At 32.4% G+C, this 19800-nt stretch overlaps 1 pseudogene; it reads left to right on the forward strand.

The window, feature by feature from the left end:
- Positions 1–19800, forward strand: part of LOC120216604 — a 37346-nt pseudogene that overhangs the window by 1706 nt on the left and 15840 nt on the right.

Here is a 19800-nt window from a genome sequence, read left to right on the forward strand (position 1 = left end):
AAAAAATATAGTGAGAAAGAGACTTAACTCATAGGTTGATCGTCGAAAACTCCAAGGGTCACCGGAGCCGAAGAAACTGAAGCTTTTTTTGTAGTTCTACGGCACTAGAGCCATTTTCAGGCCAAACAAAGCTTGGATTCATAATTAGGGCGAAGAGATGCTTCAAACCGTGTTTTCTTCTCTCTTCCCCGACGTCGGCGGACGGCGGTTATCGCCAATCAACGATGGTCGATATGGCAGAGGTCTATTAGATTCTGGAAACGCGAGAGCTTCAGTTGAAGCTCTTAAGAACTCTCTCTCTCTCTCTCTCTCTCTCTCTCTCTGTGTCAAAGCAAGGAAAAAAGAAAGCAAATGAGGGTTGGGTCGGTTTTATGCTCTAATTTTACCATATATATGTCGTTTGAAACGATGCCGTCTAAGGAGGACCCAGAGGGCATTTTCGCTCATGGGTTATTTGCAAGAGAGATCCTCCGTGGTTTGTAACCTTTCTATTATAGTACTAATGAAACTTTTTTACTTCCTTTTATTTTGAGCTCCTATTTTGTTTATGTTGTAATTTCATCCTTATTTGCCTATAAATGCTTTTATGTTTATATTTAAGCTTGGGCCATCGTACTTTAGTTTATTTATACTTAAGCAATACATGTTTATATTTGTTCACTTTAGTCACCCTTTTTTTTGTTATTGTATTTTGGTTAAGTTTATGTTTGTATCATGGCATTTTATTTTCTTTAATTTCAGTCCCGCTTGCTGTTGTGGATTTATTACTATTTCAATACTCTTGTTTCATAATATTAACATATTGATTATATTATTTTACGTAACTCATGATTGATGGTTCCTTTATTATTTTATTCTATGTTATTTTTTATTTCATTTCATTGTATATGTATCATAATTCATTTGTGTTGAATTTACCCTATGTATGTAGATAAATTTATGTATTTTATATTTTGTTATAAATATTCATACGTATTATGTATCATGATTATGATTTCATAAATGCCTATTATTAAAGCATGTTCATTTATGTTACTTGTTTACAAATATTTGTATATGATGAAACAATTGATTTTATACCTATTTACCTTCTTTCATATTTGCATTTTGTATCTATTTTATAACCATATTATTTTATATGATTTGTATATTAAATGTTTGTATATATTATTTGCTCTTTGGAATTGGTTTTGAATGATTGTACAAAATGTTTGTTTCATTCATTTTTAATGCCTTTTTACTCAAATATTTTCAAGAACACTTATTTGTAGAATGGGCATGGAAAGCACTGCTTGGTCGAAGTAGTGCGATTCGATATTGTAACACCCATATCCCGTATACATTTCCGTACACGAGATACAAAGGTCACATTACTTTATAAAACTTAATATCATTTGAAAACCCGTAAAATTTTGTTTCACTTTGAACAACTATAAAATATGATATTCATAGAAAACAACATACTTAAACTATCACTTAAGTACATTACAAAATATTTATTATAGTTTAATTACATACCAACTAAGTTCTCAAAATGAATAAGATTGTCATAATGTTACTGACGAGTAAACCTTTAATTGATGAAAGCTGCTACTATTGCTACACTCCTTACGCAACAAATCTTTGCCTTTACCTACGCGTGAAATAAACACACGTTAAGTATTTACTTAGTGAGACATAATACTGCAAAGATATTACAATTATATGACAATATCTTATGAATATTGAATGAATAATTTAATTACATCATTCATAAGGACCAGTTAAGTCCTTCTCAGTTAACCCATAATTCTTTCATATCATCAAGAGAATTATTCATAGTATGTCTATTATACCTATTCTTCTGTATCTTTTCCCCATTATTCTTTATTTGTCTTATGTACATTTAATGTGAAAGTACTACACATGTATCACACTGAGGTGACAATTGATCATGTATCTTTTATAATCATTATGACATCACCTTAAATATTATTAATACATCGTTTTGTATTTTCATTTGGGCATCATTTTATGCCCATTTTGTTCCGTTTACGATTTCCTTATAACATCCATTCATACTAGTTATGCAATGTTGAACATTATATATATATATATCATCCCTTCATATCACTTATGCACCATTCATATCACAATACATTAAAATTCATTTATTCTTTTATTCAATTGTGTTTAACCGTTCATCTTTTACTCAACAGTGTTTAACCGTTCCTCTAACTAGCATAATTGACACCTTTCTGTCAAATGCACAACTAGGCCATTATTCTTTTACTCAACGGTACTTAATCGTTCATCTAACTGGTATAATTGACATCTTTATATCAAATGCACGGCTAGGCTATTATTCTTTTACTCAACGGTACTTAATCGTTCATCTAACTGGCATAATTGACACCTTTCTATCAAATGCACAGTTAGACTATTATTCTTTTACTCAACGGTACTTAACCATTCATCTAATTGGAATAATTGACACCTTTCTGTCAAATGCACAGCTAGGCTATTATTCTTTTACTCAACGGTACTTAATCGATCATCTAACTGGCATAATTGACACATTTCTGTCAAATGCACAACTAGGCTATTATTCTTTTACTCAGTGGTACTTAACCATTCATCTAACTGGCATAATTGATAGTTTTTTTTATCAATTACACAGCTAGGCTATTATTCTTTTACTCAACGGTACTTAACCATTCATCTAACTGGCATAATTGACACATTTCTGTCAAATGCACAACTAGGCTATTATTCTTTTACTCAACGGTACTTAACTGTTCATCTAACTGGTATAATTGATATATTTATGTCAAATACACATCTAGGCTATTATTATTTTACTCAACGGTACTTAACCATTCATCTAACTGGCATAATTGACACATTTCTGTCAAATGCACAGCTAGGCTATTATTCTTTTACTCAACATTACTTAACCGTTCATCTAACTAGCATAATTGACACCTTTTTGTCAAATGCACAGTTAGGCCTCAAAGGCACTTAGCATTTCATCTAACTGACATAATTGACACCTTTCTGTCAAATGCACAGTTAGGCCTTTAATCTTTTATTTAGAATAGTTTCTACTATAATACTTACTTTTAATATCAATTAACTCTCTTTTAATTTATTATAACCCTTATACATTTACACCCTTAGTGCTCACATGGTAATTTACCAACTTCTTATTCATGTTCATTTATTAAGATGCACATGTAGTGCCTATACGGTAGCTCATCAAGAGATTCTTTCAATTCAATAAACACTCTATGGTTTACATCGATAGTGCTACTACCGTCATTTATCAACCATCACTAAAATATGTATGGTTTGCATACCAATTACCAATATAAAAAACCATTTCCTTATTATGAATTTCTTATGTTTATACACATATATTTCCCATACGAAAATTCATACACTTAGTGTGAATTTCTTATCATTTTAGCACACAAAGTGCCCAATACGAAAATTCATACACTTAGGATGAATTTCTTAACTTTGCACTATTAGTGCCATTTGGTAATCACCATTCTTACATTAATAATTAATATAACTATGACTATCATAACATATAAATACATAATTAAATGTACTCACCTGGATTGTCTCGCTATTATACCCAAATTGCAAAGTTGATCACTCCGGTACTTGGTTCCGATCTACTCAAGCATCCATTAAAACATGTACCACACCTAATTATATTCCTTAACCTTGTACTTTAAGAATATTCAAAATATCATTATTTCAATTTCTATAACAATTTCAACCTAATTGGTTGTTCTCAGTTCAATAGTATCGATACTACTACTACCCTGGTACCGATACTTCTACACTATGATACTGATACCCCTTACGGTATCAATATCAATTTTAGGTTCAAAGTTGCCTAGTATCGATATCCTTACCATGATATCGATACTACCATACTATGGTACCGATACCCTCCTTCCGGTATCGATACCAATTTTAGATTCTGTAACATCCCAACAACTGGGTCAATGACTAAAATATAAATTTTGGAAACTTGGTGCTCAATTTTGAAACAGGTAAAAGGTTCAGGGATTTAATTGTAATTTCTGTGTATGATTGAATTGCAATGAATGAGGAATAGAGGGAAAAGATGGTCATTTGTAAGGAAATAATTAAATTATGTTATGGTTATATATTAACCCACGTGGAAAAGTGAGAAGCAAATCTAAGCTTCCAGAGTTCTTTTCTCCTCCTATTTTCTTCATACGTGAAGGTCTAAGGCAAAGGTGAGATTTCTTATTAGTTGATTATTAGTTGAAATTTAAGTTGGGTTTTGTTCTTTAGATTATACTTAAGCTTAAGGAAAGCTTAAATTACCATAAAATTCAAGGATAAGAGAGTTAGATGGAATTAAAGAAAAGAAGGGAATAAGTGAAATTTTGATATAAATATATTAATTAGATTTGAAGACCAAATTTGACTTGTCATTAGTGGAATTAAGAAGTATAAGGTGTTAGAATTGGATTTAGAATGTAACACCCCCAACCCGTACCCGATCCAGATACGAATTCGAGGTGTCACATTGACTTTTCAAAACCGGTACTTGTACAAACTAGTGAATAATTTTAAAACTTTTATTAAAATTACTGACTAGATTACATAAAAGATATTCATATGATTTTAGAAAAGCTAATTAGTGTATATCAAATTCAAATCTTTATTTACATGCCAACTACCATCCGTATTATAAAATACATATTTATTGAGTTAATCGATTGACGGATTTGGCCAAGAGGGGGTGAATTGGCAATTAAAAATTTGGTGGAAGCTTTTGCAGAAAATTGAAAGTAATTGCACAGCGATTTAGAGTGGTTCGACTTTCTCAATCAAAGTCTACGTCCACTACCTTAGCTATCCACACTAAGGATTTTCCAACAAATTCACTAATTTGTTCTTTCTTTTGAGGCCAAAGAGATAACCTTACAACACCCTCAAGAATATACCCCAATTCTTGAGAACACTCTTTCCCAAAGAGAAGATTACAAATTTGCAAACTTACAAGGAAAACCTCACAAGGTAAGATGTTTGCACAATTCTAGAATAAGAAAAGAACACTCAAAGATAATTACAAATGAGCACAAATGGTGTTCTTGAAAGAAAAATGAATATTGAAAGGAAAATTGGCTTGATTTGCACAAACTTGGTATTTGATGCTTTCTCTCTTGTTTCTCTATAATTTCTTATAGATCAAGGGCTTCAGAACTTGTTTAAATACACCTTGAATCACTTCTGAATGTTGGGGATAATTAATGAAGATAGTATAGCCGTTTAAGTGTGAAAACATTTAATAAAAATGCTTGGAGCGTGAGGAGAATCGGTTCCCCCTCATAGGGGATCGGTTCCCTAAGTGTAAAATTCAAATATTTCGACCGTTGAACAGAGGGGGAATCGGTACCCCCTATGGGGGAATCGGTTCCCTCCGAGCATTCTGGAAATCTCGGAGCCAAACCATTCAGGGGGGATCGGTACCCCCTTGGGGGGGGAATCGGTTCCCTCTGAGCAATATGGAATTTTTGGCTTTGAAATGGTTCGAAATACTTTGAAAGATTATTTTGAAATTGTTTTAAGATTAAAACTTAATTTTACACTTAAGTAAGGATTAAAAATGATTTTTGAAATATTTGGAGTAATGTTTTGATATTCGAATAATTATATCGAATATACTTAGAAAATCATTTTGGAAAATCTTAAAATTCATTTAACTTAATTTGTTATATCGAAATATCAAAATGTTTTCAACAATCTCCCCCTTTTTGATATAACAAAACATTTTAGTAATTTTAAGATTTTGAAATCAAGTTTTAAAATTACTCCCCCTTACTTTAACACTTCTCCCATTTATCATTTTTAAAACACACTTAAAACACACACTTCTCCCCCTTTTTGTTAAATCAAAAAGATTCAAAGAAACGTGAAAAACATTTAGCCAATTGATTAGGTATATGTATGCATAAGCTGCTAAGATCACAATCAAGAGAAACGTTAGCCATTAGTTCCATAATCAATATTCATAAACAATGTGATATGGTAAAATTGGTCATATTGCTAATAATGATAAATGATGCAATAATGAATAAATCACACCAAACATATAAGTTCACATCATCCATAAATCCAAACAAATTCACAATCCACAAATTCAAATATTCCAAAATATTCAAAATATTAAAACAATAAATTTAGAGTTCAATGTAAAACATTTAATCACATATCCGGATCAGGAGGAGGAAAAACGAGCTCGCATAGCGGCCATTTCGTTAGTGAGTTCATTAATACATGCGTTGGTTGCTTCATTATTTGTACGCATTTCCCGAAGAATTTCTAATTGTTGAGTTCCCATTGTGGATAAATGAGACTCTATAGAATTAAAGCGCGAATCCATGGTCGCATATCGGTAATCAAATGTCTCCATAAAAGATTGAAAATATGGAGGCATTTGAGTCGATTGTTGTGCTTGCTGTTCGGGCTGCTCCTCGGGCTGCTCAGGTTCATCTTCAGCTTCATCGATGTCTCGCATTAATTGCTCAAGCTCGAGATCTTCGTCAGCTTCGGGTGGAGCTTGTGAAGAACTAGCTCTCGGAGTAGTTGCAGAAGATCGAACCCATTCACCGGTTTCTTTATTTTTGACCTATCCCGCTCTTGTTAAAGAAAGAAGATTGATTTGTTTCTTAAGAGGAAAAGCGGCATCTAAACCAACTCAAAGCTCGGCTTTAGAAAAGAGATTACTAAGGATACAACCGTAAACTAGTGAAGAACAGAGTTTCTTATTTGGCACTAGGTTAACGGTTTCAACGATCTCAGCAAAGATAATCTCGGAAAGGTTTATTTTTATGTTGTGTTCAAAACAATGCAACCACCAAAGGTCTAAAGCTCTGAGAGTAGAATAACGACCCCCGGATGGTCGAAACCACCAAGTGATCATGAGATGAAGAAAACGCTCATGAAGATCTAGAACACTTGCACTATCATTTCGCTTATATCGTGAGCCTAAAACTTGTTTTTCATTTGATAAACCTTCATTATCCAAGCCTAAGGCATTGGCTATGTAATCCGGATCAAGATGGAAATATTGACCTAGGAGGTAGGAACGTACTCCTATGGTTTTGGTTTTGTCACGATTTTTGATACAAACGGCATTACAGTAGAAGATACGAACAAGTTGATGATAGATAACGGGTTCAAGTTCGAAAAGTTTATCAAATTTTCATTCATGCAAGATAGGGAGATATTTAAAGTTAATAGCAACCATAGCTTGAAGAGATGGGATACGTTCTTCCCTAATCTTATACGAGTCAAAATATTGGTAAAACCAATAACGATAATCTTTAGGACCCGGTTGATTGAAACAAGAATTTTGGATAGTCAAGTTTGGATCAAGATTTGGAATAGGATTTTAAGGAATAGGAGGAGGATTTGGTTGACGACTAGAACGACTAGATGAAGACCTAGCACGTTTAGGATTAGACATGGTGAAGGAAATCGGAATAGATTGGATAACCTGCAATTTTAAAAACAAATGTATGCAATTCAATTAATCTCAAAACTCAATTGAGTCCTCAATATTTCAAGGTTCTCTAAATCAATCCTAATGGGCAAAGTTTTTGAAAAACTTTTGAAAAATATGGTTTTGAGAAACAATATATGTATAGTTTTCATAACAACAACATAATCTAATCAAAACACAATAATTTGAAAAACAACAATTTTTTTTTAATTTCGAAAATTTAAAATTTTTTGGAAAATTCTTGTGTTTTTGATGAAATTAGTTGTAACATCTAGTTTCTAATCACTAAACAATCAATGCCCGATCACTATTTCAACCTAGAACTAATTAAAACTAATCCTATGTTCAAAATCAATGAAATAGAGAGTTTAGAAAAATTTACCTTGAAAGATGAAGATTGAGGGGATTTAGATGTTGTTTGCACGATTTTAATGATGATTGCAAGTTTAGGAGATGATATTTGAAGTGAATTCTGATTAAAATCAATGATTTGAGGCAAGAATGGAGATTTGAGTGTTTGAGGATGAGAAACGGCGGAATAGGTTTTGGGGTTTTGGGGTGTTCTGCCCGATTTTAACAGAACCCCAGGGGGGTATCGATTCCCCTGTGGGGGGAATCGGTTCTCCTTCAAAGGGGGAATCAGTTCCCTCATGGGGGGATCGATTCCCTCTGCACCAAAATGCTAAAATCCGACTTTTAAGCACACAAAATGCTAAATTAATCTTTTCTAATGGTATAGGCAACTCATATATTGAAAAATAATTATGTTCAAACAATTAAATTAATCTTTAATCAATATTTGAACATAAAGTTAATTTTTTCATCAAGAATCATAAACTCCCCCTAACTAATAGTAATGAATGCAATCAAAAATTACTATTATGAGCATTTTTCAGTATTTATTAAAAGTGCTGAATTATTTTAAACACTAAGTGAAGATAGGTCAGTTAAACCTAATTCTCTCCTAAGTGTCCAAAATCTTTCTTTATCTAAGGGTTTTGTAAAAATATCCGCTAATTGATGCAAAGTATCAACAAATTCTAGAACTACATCTTCCTTAGTGACATGGTCTCTAATAAAGTGATGTCTAATTTCAATGTGTTTAGTTCTAGAGTGTTGGATGGGATTTTTAGTGAGACAAATACACTAGTATTGTCACACTTGATAGGAATAGTACCTACTTCAATTTCATAATCAAAAAGTTGTTGTTTCATCCATAAAACTTGTGCACAACAACTACCGGCTGAAATATATTCTGCTTCAGTGGTAGATAATGCAACACAAATTTGTTTCTTTGAAAACCAAGAAATCAGCATATTTCCAAGGAATTGGCAAGTACCGGAGGTGCTTTTCCTATCTAATTTACATCCTCCATAATCCATATCAGAAAAAGCATGCAAGCTAAAGTTAGAGTCTCTAGGATACCAAAGTCCTAAACTAGGAGTGTCCTTAAGGTATCTAAAGATTCTCTTAACAGCTAGTAAATGTGATTCCTTAGGGCATGATTGAAATCTAGCACATAAGCAAACACTAAACATAATGTCTGGTCTACTTGCAGTTAGATAAAGTAGAGATCCAATCATTGACCTATATAATTTAACATCTACACATTTACCTCCTTCATTTAAGTCAAGCTTTGTTGAAGAGCTCATTGAAGTGTCATGAGGTTTTCCATTTTCCAGTCCAAACTTCTTGAGCATATCTTTGACGTACTTAGCTTGATTAATGAAGATGCCATCTTTTCTTTGCTTGATTTGGAGTCCCAAGAAAAATGAGAGCTCCCCCATCATGCTCATCTCAAACTCACTTTGCATTAGCTTAGAAAATTCTTGGCAAAGAACATCATTAGTAGAACCAAATATTATATCATCAACATAAATTTGAACTACTAATAAATCTTTACCTTTATGCTTTAAAAACAATGTAGTGTCAACCTTTCATTTTGAAAAACCTTTTTCAATTAAAAAATTTGACAATCTTTCATACCAAGCTCTAGGAGCTTGTTTTAAACCATAAAGAGCTTTTTTCAATTTAAGAACATGATCTGGAAATTTTGAATCTTCAAAACCTGGAGGTTGTTCCACATACACTTCTTCTTTTATAAAACCATTTAAAAATGCACTTTTAACATCCATTTGATATAATTTAAATTCATGAAAACATGCAAATGCTAATAACATTATAATTGCTTCCATCCTAGCTACGGGAGCGTATGTTTCATCATAATCTATGCCCTCTTCTTGAGTATACCCTTGAGCAACAAGTCTAGCCTTGTTTCTCACTATATTACCACTCTCATCAAGCTTATTCCTAAATACCCATCTAGTACCTACAGTAGATTTATTACTAGGCCTTTCAACTAATGTCCATACTTTACTTCTCTCAAATTGATTTAACTCTTCTTGCATAGCCATAATCCAATGTTCATCATTTAATGCTTCTTTAATATTCTTAGGCTCTATGCATGAGATAAATGCAACATAATTACAAATATTTCTAAGAGAAGATCGAGTTGTTACCCCTTTTGATGGATCACCTATAATTTCACCATCCTTGACATAGTTGTACTCTATTGGATAAGATACTTCCCTTTCTTCAATAGTTGGATTCTCAAGAAGAGGATCATGAGTTTCCTCATTTTTCGTTTCTTCCTTTGATGATGGTTCTCCAACTTCATGTCTAACATCAATTGTATTTATAACACCTACATCATCATTCACACAAGAATCCTTCCTTGGAAGGGGATTATCATCGAAAACAACATGTATAGACTCTTCTACAACTAAAGTTCTTTTATTAAATACTCGATAAGCTTTAGAATTTAAGGAGTAACCCAGAAAAATTCCTTCATCACTTTTAGCATCAAATTTGCCAAGGTTTTCTTTACCGTTGTTTAAAACAAAACATTTACATCCAAAAGGATGTAAATAGCTAATGTTAGGCTTTTTATTTTTGAAAATTTCATATGGAGTTTTCTTTAAAATTGGCCTAATCATTACTCGATTAACAACATAACAAGCAATATTTGTGGCTTCCACCCAAAAATATTTTGGCAAATTATTTTCACAAAGCATGGTTCTAGCCATTTCTTCTAAAGTTCGATTTTTCCTCTCAACAACTCCATTTTGTTGAGGGGTTCTAGGTGCTGAAAAATTATGACTAATACCATTAGAATTACAAAATTCAATAAATCCAAGATTTTCAAATTCAGTGCCATGATCACTCCTAACACTAGTTATAGAGTAACCCTTTTCATTTTGGATTATTTTTGAAAATGTGATGAACTGTTCTAATGCTTCATCTTTAGTACTTAAAAATAGAACTCAAGTATATCTAGAATAGTCATCTACCAAGACAAATGCATATTGTTTTCCACCCAAGCTAGTAGTCCTAGTTGGCCCAAAAAGATCTACATGGATCAATTGTAATACTCTACTAGTTGATACGTCATTAATGGATTTAAAAGAAACATGCTTTTGTTTTCCTTTAGCACAAGCATCACAGATTTTATCATTATTAAATTTAAGCTTAGGCAACCCTCGAACTAAATCACCTTGAATTAGCCGTTGCAAAACACTCATACTAGCATGTCCTAGTCTCCTATACCATAACCAACTATCATGTTCATCCTTAACAACTAGGCATAAATTAGTCATATCAAAAGAATCTAAATGCACCATGTAAATGTTCCCTATTCTATGACCAATAAGCATAATCCGATTAGATGCAATGTCAATGACTTTACAACCATTAATTTCAAATAAGACATTGAATCCTTTATCGCATAATTGACTAATACTCAATAGATTATGCTTTAATCCATTCACATATAAAACATTCTTAATTTGTAAGGAAGAGGTATTATCTATTGTACCAATACCTTCAATGTGACCTTTTGAATTGTCTCCAAAAGTCACTTCTCTTCCATTTTTGGCGTTAAGCTCAATGAACCGACTTTTGTCTCCGGTCATGTGTCTTGAGCATCCACTATCAAGGTACCATGAATTTGAATTTGTTTCCCGTGCCTTGTAGCAATGCTCCTTTCTCTACAAACATAGATTAATTTTTGATTTTTGGTACCCAAATTCTTTTGGGTCCATATTCATTAGTTTCCAAAATCCTAGTCCCCTTAGGTATCCATTTGTGTAGGATATTTTTATCTTTAGTAGTAATGAGTTCTTTAGGAACCCACATACTTCTAACGATTTTTCCATTAGAGGTTCTTTAGGGACTCTATGATTGTAGTTTCTAAAACTTTTTCTAACAAAGTTGGATTTTGAATTTCCACCTTTTTCAAGATATTTTGTTCCAACTTTATCAAAAGAAGTTTTAAGATCATCAATTTTCTTTTGATGATCATCATTGATCTTTGAAAGTAAATTTTGCAAATCTAAATTTTTCTTTTCAAACTCTTCTAGTTTGATTTGCAGATCTTTGATTTTACTTTCAAGATCGTTGTTGGTTTTGGATATGAGTTTGTTTTCATTTTTCAATTTTGAAACATCGTTTTTATATTTTAAAAATAATTTCTCATAATCCGAAGCCAACCCATTATATTCCTCTAATAACTCATCATAGGATAAATCATCAAAATCAGATGAGTTAGAGGTTACCTTAGAATCTTCCCCAAATACCATCAAGCACAAGTTAGCTACTTCTTGTTCCTCTTCATCGGAACTTTCTTCATCGCTCCATGTAGCCACATGAGCCTTGTGCTTATTCTTTGATTGACCCTTTTTCTTCAATTGTGGACAATCATATTTAACATGCCCTGGCTTTTTGCATTCGTAGCAAATGATTGGGTCATTCTCTTTTGGTTCATTTTTGAGGCCTTCATTTCGTTTGAATTTTCTTCCTCGATAAGGTCTCATCATTTTTCTGAACCGTTTGGCAAACAATGCCATTTCCTCGTCATCGTCATCGTTATTCGAATCACTCTCATCTTTTGTGGATTTGAGAGCAACTTCAATGTTTTTCTTCTTCTCATTCTCCTTTGGTGTATCGTCAATTTTGTCGAGGTCCACCTCATCTTCGAGCATCATTTCATGAGTGAGGAGTGACCCAATTAGCTCTTCAAGAGTTAAGGACGTTAAGTCCTTAGACTCGATGATTGCCGTCTTCTTTGATTGCCACGATTTTGGGAGGGAGTAAACTAACTTCCTCACAAGCTTTTCATTTGAAATGATCTCTCCATATGATTTGAGACCATTGATAATCGTTGAAAATCTATCCGTCATAGCTTTGATATCTTCATTTTGTTTCATCCTGAAATTTTTATAGCTATGCGTTAGAATACTAATTTTAGATTTCTTTACCTCATCTATACCTTCATGAGTGACTTGAAGTTTGTCCCATATTTCTTTGGCAGTTGTACACGATGAAACTCTTCCGTATTCATCTGGTCCAATAGCACAAAAAATGATATGGATGGCTTTGGAGTTGAGCTGGAACATTCTTGTCTCTCCTTCACTCCACAACCTTGGATGAGTGAGAGGTTTGATGTATTCTTCTTCTATAGCATTTCATGCTCCCATGTCACTTTCTTGAATGAAGTACATCATTCTATTCTTCCAATAAGCATAGTTAGCTCCATTGAAGAAAGGAGGCTTGTTGACGGGCATCGAATCGAGATCGGAGTCGAAGTTTGAAGCGGAGGCCATTGATGACTTTGATAATCGATATAACTCTTTCCGAATCGACTCAAGAGGCGATTAAACCTTCAAATGAGTTAGGATCTGATGCCAATTGTTGAGTTAATCGATTGACGGATTTAGCCAAGAGGGGGTGAATTGGCAATTAAAAATTTGGTAGAAGCTTTTGCAGAAAATTGAAAGTAATTGCACAGCGATTTAGAGTGGTTCGACTTTCTCAATCAAAGTCTACGTCCACTACCTTAGCTATCCACACTAAGGATTTTCCAACAAATTCACTAATTTGTTCTTTCTTTTGAGGCCAAAGAGATAACCTTACAACACCCTCAAGAATATACCCCAATTCTTGAGAACACTCTTTCCCAAAGAGAAGATTACAAATTTGCAAACTTACAAGGAAAACCTCACAAGGTAAGATGTTTGCACAATTCTAGAACAAGAAAAGAACACTCAAAGATAATTACAAATGAGCACAAATGGTGTTCTTGAAAGCAAAATGAATATTGAAAGAAAAATTGGCTTGATTTGCACAAACTTGGTGTTTGATGCTTTCTCTCTTGTTTCTCTATAATTTCTTATAGATCAAGGGCTTCAGAACTTGTTTAAATACACCTTGAATCACTTCTGAACGTTGGGGATAATTAATGAAGATAATATAGCCGTTTAAGTGTGAAAACATTTAATAAAAATACTTGGAGCGTGGGGGGAATCGGTTCCCCCTCATAGGGATCGGTTCCCTAAGTGTAAAATTCAAATATTTCGACCGTTAAACAGAGGGGGAATCGGTTCCCTCCGAGCATTCTGGAAATCTCGGAGCCAAACCATTCAGGGGGGATCGGTACCCCCTTGGGGGGGGGAATCGGTTCCCTCTGAGCGATCTGGAATTTTTGGCTTTGAAATGGTTTGAAATACTTTGAAAGATTATTTTGAAATTGTTTTAAGATTAAAACTTAATTTTACACTTAAGTAAGGATTAAAAATGATTTTTGAAATATTTGGAGTAATGTTTTGATATTCGAATAATTATATCGAATATACTTAGAAAATCATTTTGGAAAATCTTAAAATTCATTTAACTTAATTTGTTATATCGAAATATCAAAATGTTTTCAACAATATTATACAATGATTTTCTGATCTAATCTCTGGAAAGGAGGAACTGACCTGTCTTGCTTAACTTTTCTCATTCTCCCTCTTCTTGGTACCTACGTGTGAAACAATCACACGCTAAGTCGTTGACTTAGTGAGGCATTGTTTCACACGTAGGTACCAAGAAGAGGAAGAATGAGAAAAGTTAAGCAAGATAGATCAGTTCCTCCTTTCCAGAGATCAGATCAGAAAATCATTGTATAATATGTATTTTATAATACGAATGGTAGTTGGCATGTAAATAAAGATTTGAATTTGATATACTCTAATTAGTTTTTCTAAAATCATATGAATATCTTTTATGTATTCTAGTCAGTAATTTTAATAAAAGTTTTAAAATTATTCACTAGTTTCTACAAGTACCGGTTTTGAAAAGTCAATGTGACACCTCAGATTCGTACCCGGATCAGGTACGGGTTGGGGGTGTTACATTTAAATAAAACATATAATAGAAATCATAGTACATTTCATATATAAAAATACATACATATACATATACCATCATTATCGAAATCTCTATTTATCATATGATCTTGTATTTATCATTTCACAACTAAACATACATAATATCATATAATTCATGGAACATATTTCATATCACCAAAAGTATATGCATCATATGTATTGAATTTGTTATTGTCTTTTTATTAGCCCATATACACCTGTGAGAACTTAAGGTATGTGAGTACATTGAGGTTGTGCACTAATGCTGTCACCACAGCTCATATAAATTCCCTCATGGGGCACCGAACATTTGTTCAGTATTCGTCCCGAAGGACTATTATGTCTTGAAGGACCACTGGATACGTCCCGGAAGACCACTGGATACGTCCCGAAGGACCAATGAATATGTCCTGAAAGACCACTGGATACATCCCGAAGGACCACTGGATACGTCCCGAAGGACCACTGGATACGTCCCGAAGGACTAATATACCCTCGACTCTTGGCATGCCAACTATACCACTAGTTCTCCTATCATATAACATGGGCATTATCATTTATACCTTTCATATCACTTGTTCTTTCTCTTCTATCACATACCACATGTATGTGTAACTATATATTTCATATCATATCACATGTATCACAAGTGCATATATTCACATAGATCATTTCATATGGCTTATATCATTCCTCATCTATTCATGTAAACTCAACTAATCAAAAAACTTACCTTTGCTATAGAGACACGGGAGGAAAGGAAGAAGAAGAAGAAAAGAGAGTTTCTGGAGAAATCTCTCAAGCTTATCTCATATAAATCATTATCTTATCCTTTCCAATTTAAATGACCATTTTGCCCTCTAATTCATCTAATAATTACTAACAACTTTTAGGATTTATTTCCAAATAAATCATTAAACTAATCCATTGTTCTTCTTTAGTTACCAAATTTTGAAACTTTATAATTTGATCACTAACCCGGTATTGAGGATGTTACATAGAACATATTGGAAATTGAGTGTGATTCTTGAATTCCATATAAAGGATAGGATCTTGAGTTTAAAGAAGTGATTATTGAGTATTAATGAGTTTAAGTGTGTGTATGAAAGTTAGGAATATTAAAGGAGGTGAAAGATGAAGAGTTGAGATGAAAAGAGAGTGAATTTCATGCTTAAAATGGAATTTCTAGGTTGTGTGCATCGATGCATCTTCAATGTGTATCGATGCACTCTTAAATAAATGAACATCGAATGTAATTAGTGCATCGATGCACCCTCTTAAGATTAAAATATCGAAAGTGATTTGTGTACCGATTCACACATTAAGGAATGCATCGATACACTGTAGAGTGTATCAATGCATACCTTCATTAAAAGATGAAAATAGCTTTCTTTTTAAGGAGTGATAGTTTAGAATATATCAATTAGTATACTGATATGTAACAATATATATTACTATGTAGAAATAGAACATAATCTTGTTCCAGAAAAATCGAAGGATTAGGATCGAGTCAAAGCAAACAAGGCTAAGGTGAGTGCATACTAGTTATTATAGGATATTTTAATGGGAATAAGACTTGTGACCAGTCTATTTCCTATAGTAGAATGCATGAATGCATTAATATGAGCATGGATTTGACCTAATATGTGTGCATTTAGTTATTGCTTATGTTATATGATATGTGTGAATACATGTTAGTGTAATAAATCATGTGAATTAATATAAATAATACATGTGATTATATAAATTATATGATAGGAACATCAGAGATTATGTGAATTGATTTATGCGATTATATGAGGAATATGAATTAAATGGAAATGAACTATGTGCTTAAGTGATATGAATATGTGACATGAGTTATGTGAAAATAAGTTAAGTGATTACAAGTGCATGTGAAAATGTTATGTGAAATAAGTGAAATGAATTATCCTAAAAGATAATGCCCATGTTATGTGAATTGAGAGCTGTAGGTATAATTGGCATGCCAAGAGTCGAGGGATTATCAGTGGTCCTTTGGGACATAGTGGTCCTTCGAGACAAATTTTCAGTGCCCCTAGTGGGAATTTATTCGAGCTGTGGTAACAGCATTAGTGCACAACCTCAATGTACTCGCGTACCTCAGATTCTCAAATATGTACATGGGCTAATAAGAAGTTAATAAAAATTATAAATTTGATATGATTGTTATGTAATTGTGTATTTGAATATGAGTGTATTGATTGCATTTATTGCATATGTTATTATCTATGTTAAAAATGATGTTTGTTTGATATGTTGGAATATAAGAGACTATAATGAACTTTTATTATATGTTTTAAGTAATTACATGAGAAACATTATGAATTCTATAAGTATAGGTATATGAAATAAAATGATAGATTATAGGATTATATGAATAGAATAATTATGATCGTATGGTGAGAATGTACTTTGTAGGTGAACTAGTATAATAAAATTATACTAGGAAATGAGAATATAGATAAATTAATTGAGATAAATAAAATAATACATCAAATAGGAAATATGTATAGAAATAAGTTGTATAGGAAATCCCATATGTTTTAATGAAATGATGATCTAAAGCTGGTTTAATTCTTAAATAATATAAAACATAGTACAAAGATCTAGGAAATGAAGTTATATGAGAATATTATAGGAGTTAAGTTGTGATAAGTATGATAATGTGTTTATGTGGAAAATTATGTGGAAAATGAACTAATAGAATATAAAGAATTAGTACACAAGAATATGGAATAGAATATGTAACAAGAGTCTATAGGTAAAATGGTAAATAGAGGCTTATGGAAATACTAGATAAGACATATGACTATGGTAAAGAGATTTTATGATTAAGAATTATAAAAAAAGGGATGATTCAAAGGATAACAGGAGATTGTAATAAGTTAAGTGAGGTAAAATAAATGATTATATGCACATGAAACAATATATTATTCTATATGATATGATGATATGTGTACATGTATAAATTGGTTGTCTAAATTGATATATGATGTTGCGATATATATATTTATATGAATTGTGAAATGTTCATGCATTATGGAATATAGGAAGTTCAGATTATACATGTTTTATGCCTCACTAAGTCTTCGACTTAGCGTGTGAATGTTTCACACGTAGGTTGGAAAGCGAGAATATAAGCTAAAAGGAGCAAGACAGGTCAGGCATCTTCCTTGCTAAATTCAGATCAGAAAAATAATAATTAATATGTACTTTGGTTCCTTTTAATATAGTTGGCACGTACTATTAGATTTGAATTGGATCTGCTCTGATAAGTTTGTAAACCTTTATTTTGAAATTATATGAAGTTTTCTTTTAATGGAAAATTTTTATTATTTTGCACAAGTAAAGGTTTTGAAAGTTTATGTGACACCTTGGACTCGGATCCGAGTTGGGGTGTTACATTTAATGGTATAAGAGCTAAGGTTTAGCCGATTCTAGGCTTAAACCGAAGGTAAAAAAGTTTTAAAAATATGTACATGCCAACATAGAGTGAAAATTTCTTATATGATAGTGTAAGGAATGTGTTGTCTTGCTAATAAAATTAGATTGATAAGTTATAATAGAAGTATGATTATGATAATTTTGAAGTATAGTGAAAGGCGATATTCCTGAATGTGATAGTTATTCACCTGCCCTGGCCAGGCAGGATGAAGAGCGGACACCTCAGGAAGTGTCTCGCAAGATCAAAAGTTGATTTCAGAAAATTGAAATCATATTAGAATAGTGATAGAAGATCTTCATTGTTTTGAATCAGAAAGGCGATATGGATTAGTTTTGTTAGTACATGGATAAGATAGAATATGGTGAACAAGTATCACCATAAGAATGTTAAAAAGATCAAAGGATGTGGTGAGTATTTGTATAAGAGTTCAAGAATAAATGCATCAGTGACAAGTGTATAAGTTATATGGAGACAGAGTTTATGAATTTGAGACAAAATGATAGTACTATATTTAAGCAAGAGTATGGATACGATAAGGGTTTGCATTCTAGATGGAAAAAGTTAATGTCGCCTAACAAGATTATGCGATGGAAAATGTATTGGAGTTAAAAGATTTGAAGATATTATCCTGATAAATTAACCAAATATGAAACGGATATGGATATAGTTGTGTATCTCGATTATGTAAATGTGACGTAGTGAAGAAAATAAGGATTTGTATGTTTAAGGAAAATGATGTATGTAAGTGAGGTATGAAGGGCTTGTTCCTAGACTAAAAGAATATTATTGGTGTTGAAATTGTTCTTTTCAAGAAGTGGTAAATTGTGTTAAAGATCTAGAGAGATCTCAAAAGGATTAAGAGAATTTGTATCTCACATAAATCAACAATATTGAAGAGAGATAGAGATTATGATTTTCAACTACAGACTCGGTTTGAATTAGTTGTATTTCATGTCAAATGATCAAATCTGACAAAAGTCAGACCCATTAAAACAATAGAGTCTGGTACTGGGAAAATTAAATAAGAAGTTGAAGAAGGATATGAAGAAAAATATGAAGGTGGAATAATGGATTAAGAGTTATGTTAGAAATTATGTTAATTAAAGAAGAAAATGTCTTTAAAATGGATCAAATAACTTGGATATTATTTTGAAAGAGTTTAAGAATGTGTACATCGGTGATTAGTTTACAAGACAAAGGAAGTTGGAAGGTTGAGTTAAGCAAAGGAAATTGCATAGAGTATGAGGAAAGATGTGAATTTGTTAAGTTAAGTGAATTATTGAGGGATTAATTCTAATTGAAAGGAATGTATACAATTGGTTCGATGAATGTTTACAATCCACATTGAAAGAACTAGTCTTGATTAACGAAGTTATGTAATAATAAGTGTAATTGAGTTAAAGGATTAGAAGATAATGTAGGGTAAATTAATCAAGTATGGCATAAAATAAGGATTTGGTATAATAACAAGATTTTGGGTAGTTCATATGGATTATAAGAGTTGTGAAGATGCGATAAAGATTGATAATCAGGGATGAATATAAAAGAGTATT

The sequence above is a fragment of the Hibiscus syriacus genome, unplaced genomic scaffold, assembly GCF_006381635.1.
Source record: "Hibiscus syriacus cultivar Baekdansim isolate YM2019G1 unplaced genomic scaffold, ASM638163v2 tig00000765_pilon, whole genome shotgun sequence".
NCBI classification, from domain to species: domain Eukaryota; kingdom Viridiplantae; phylum Streptophyta; class Magnoliopsida; order Malvales; family Malvaceae; genus Hibiscus; species Hibiscus syriacus.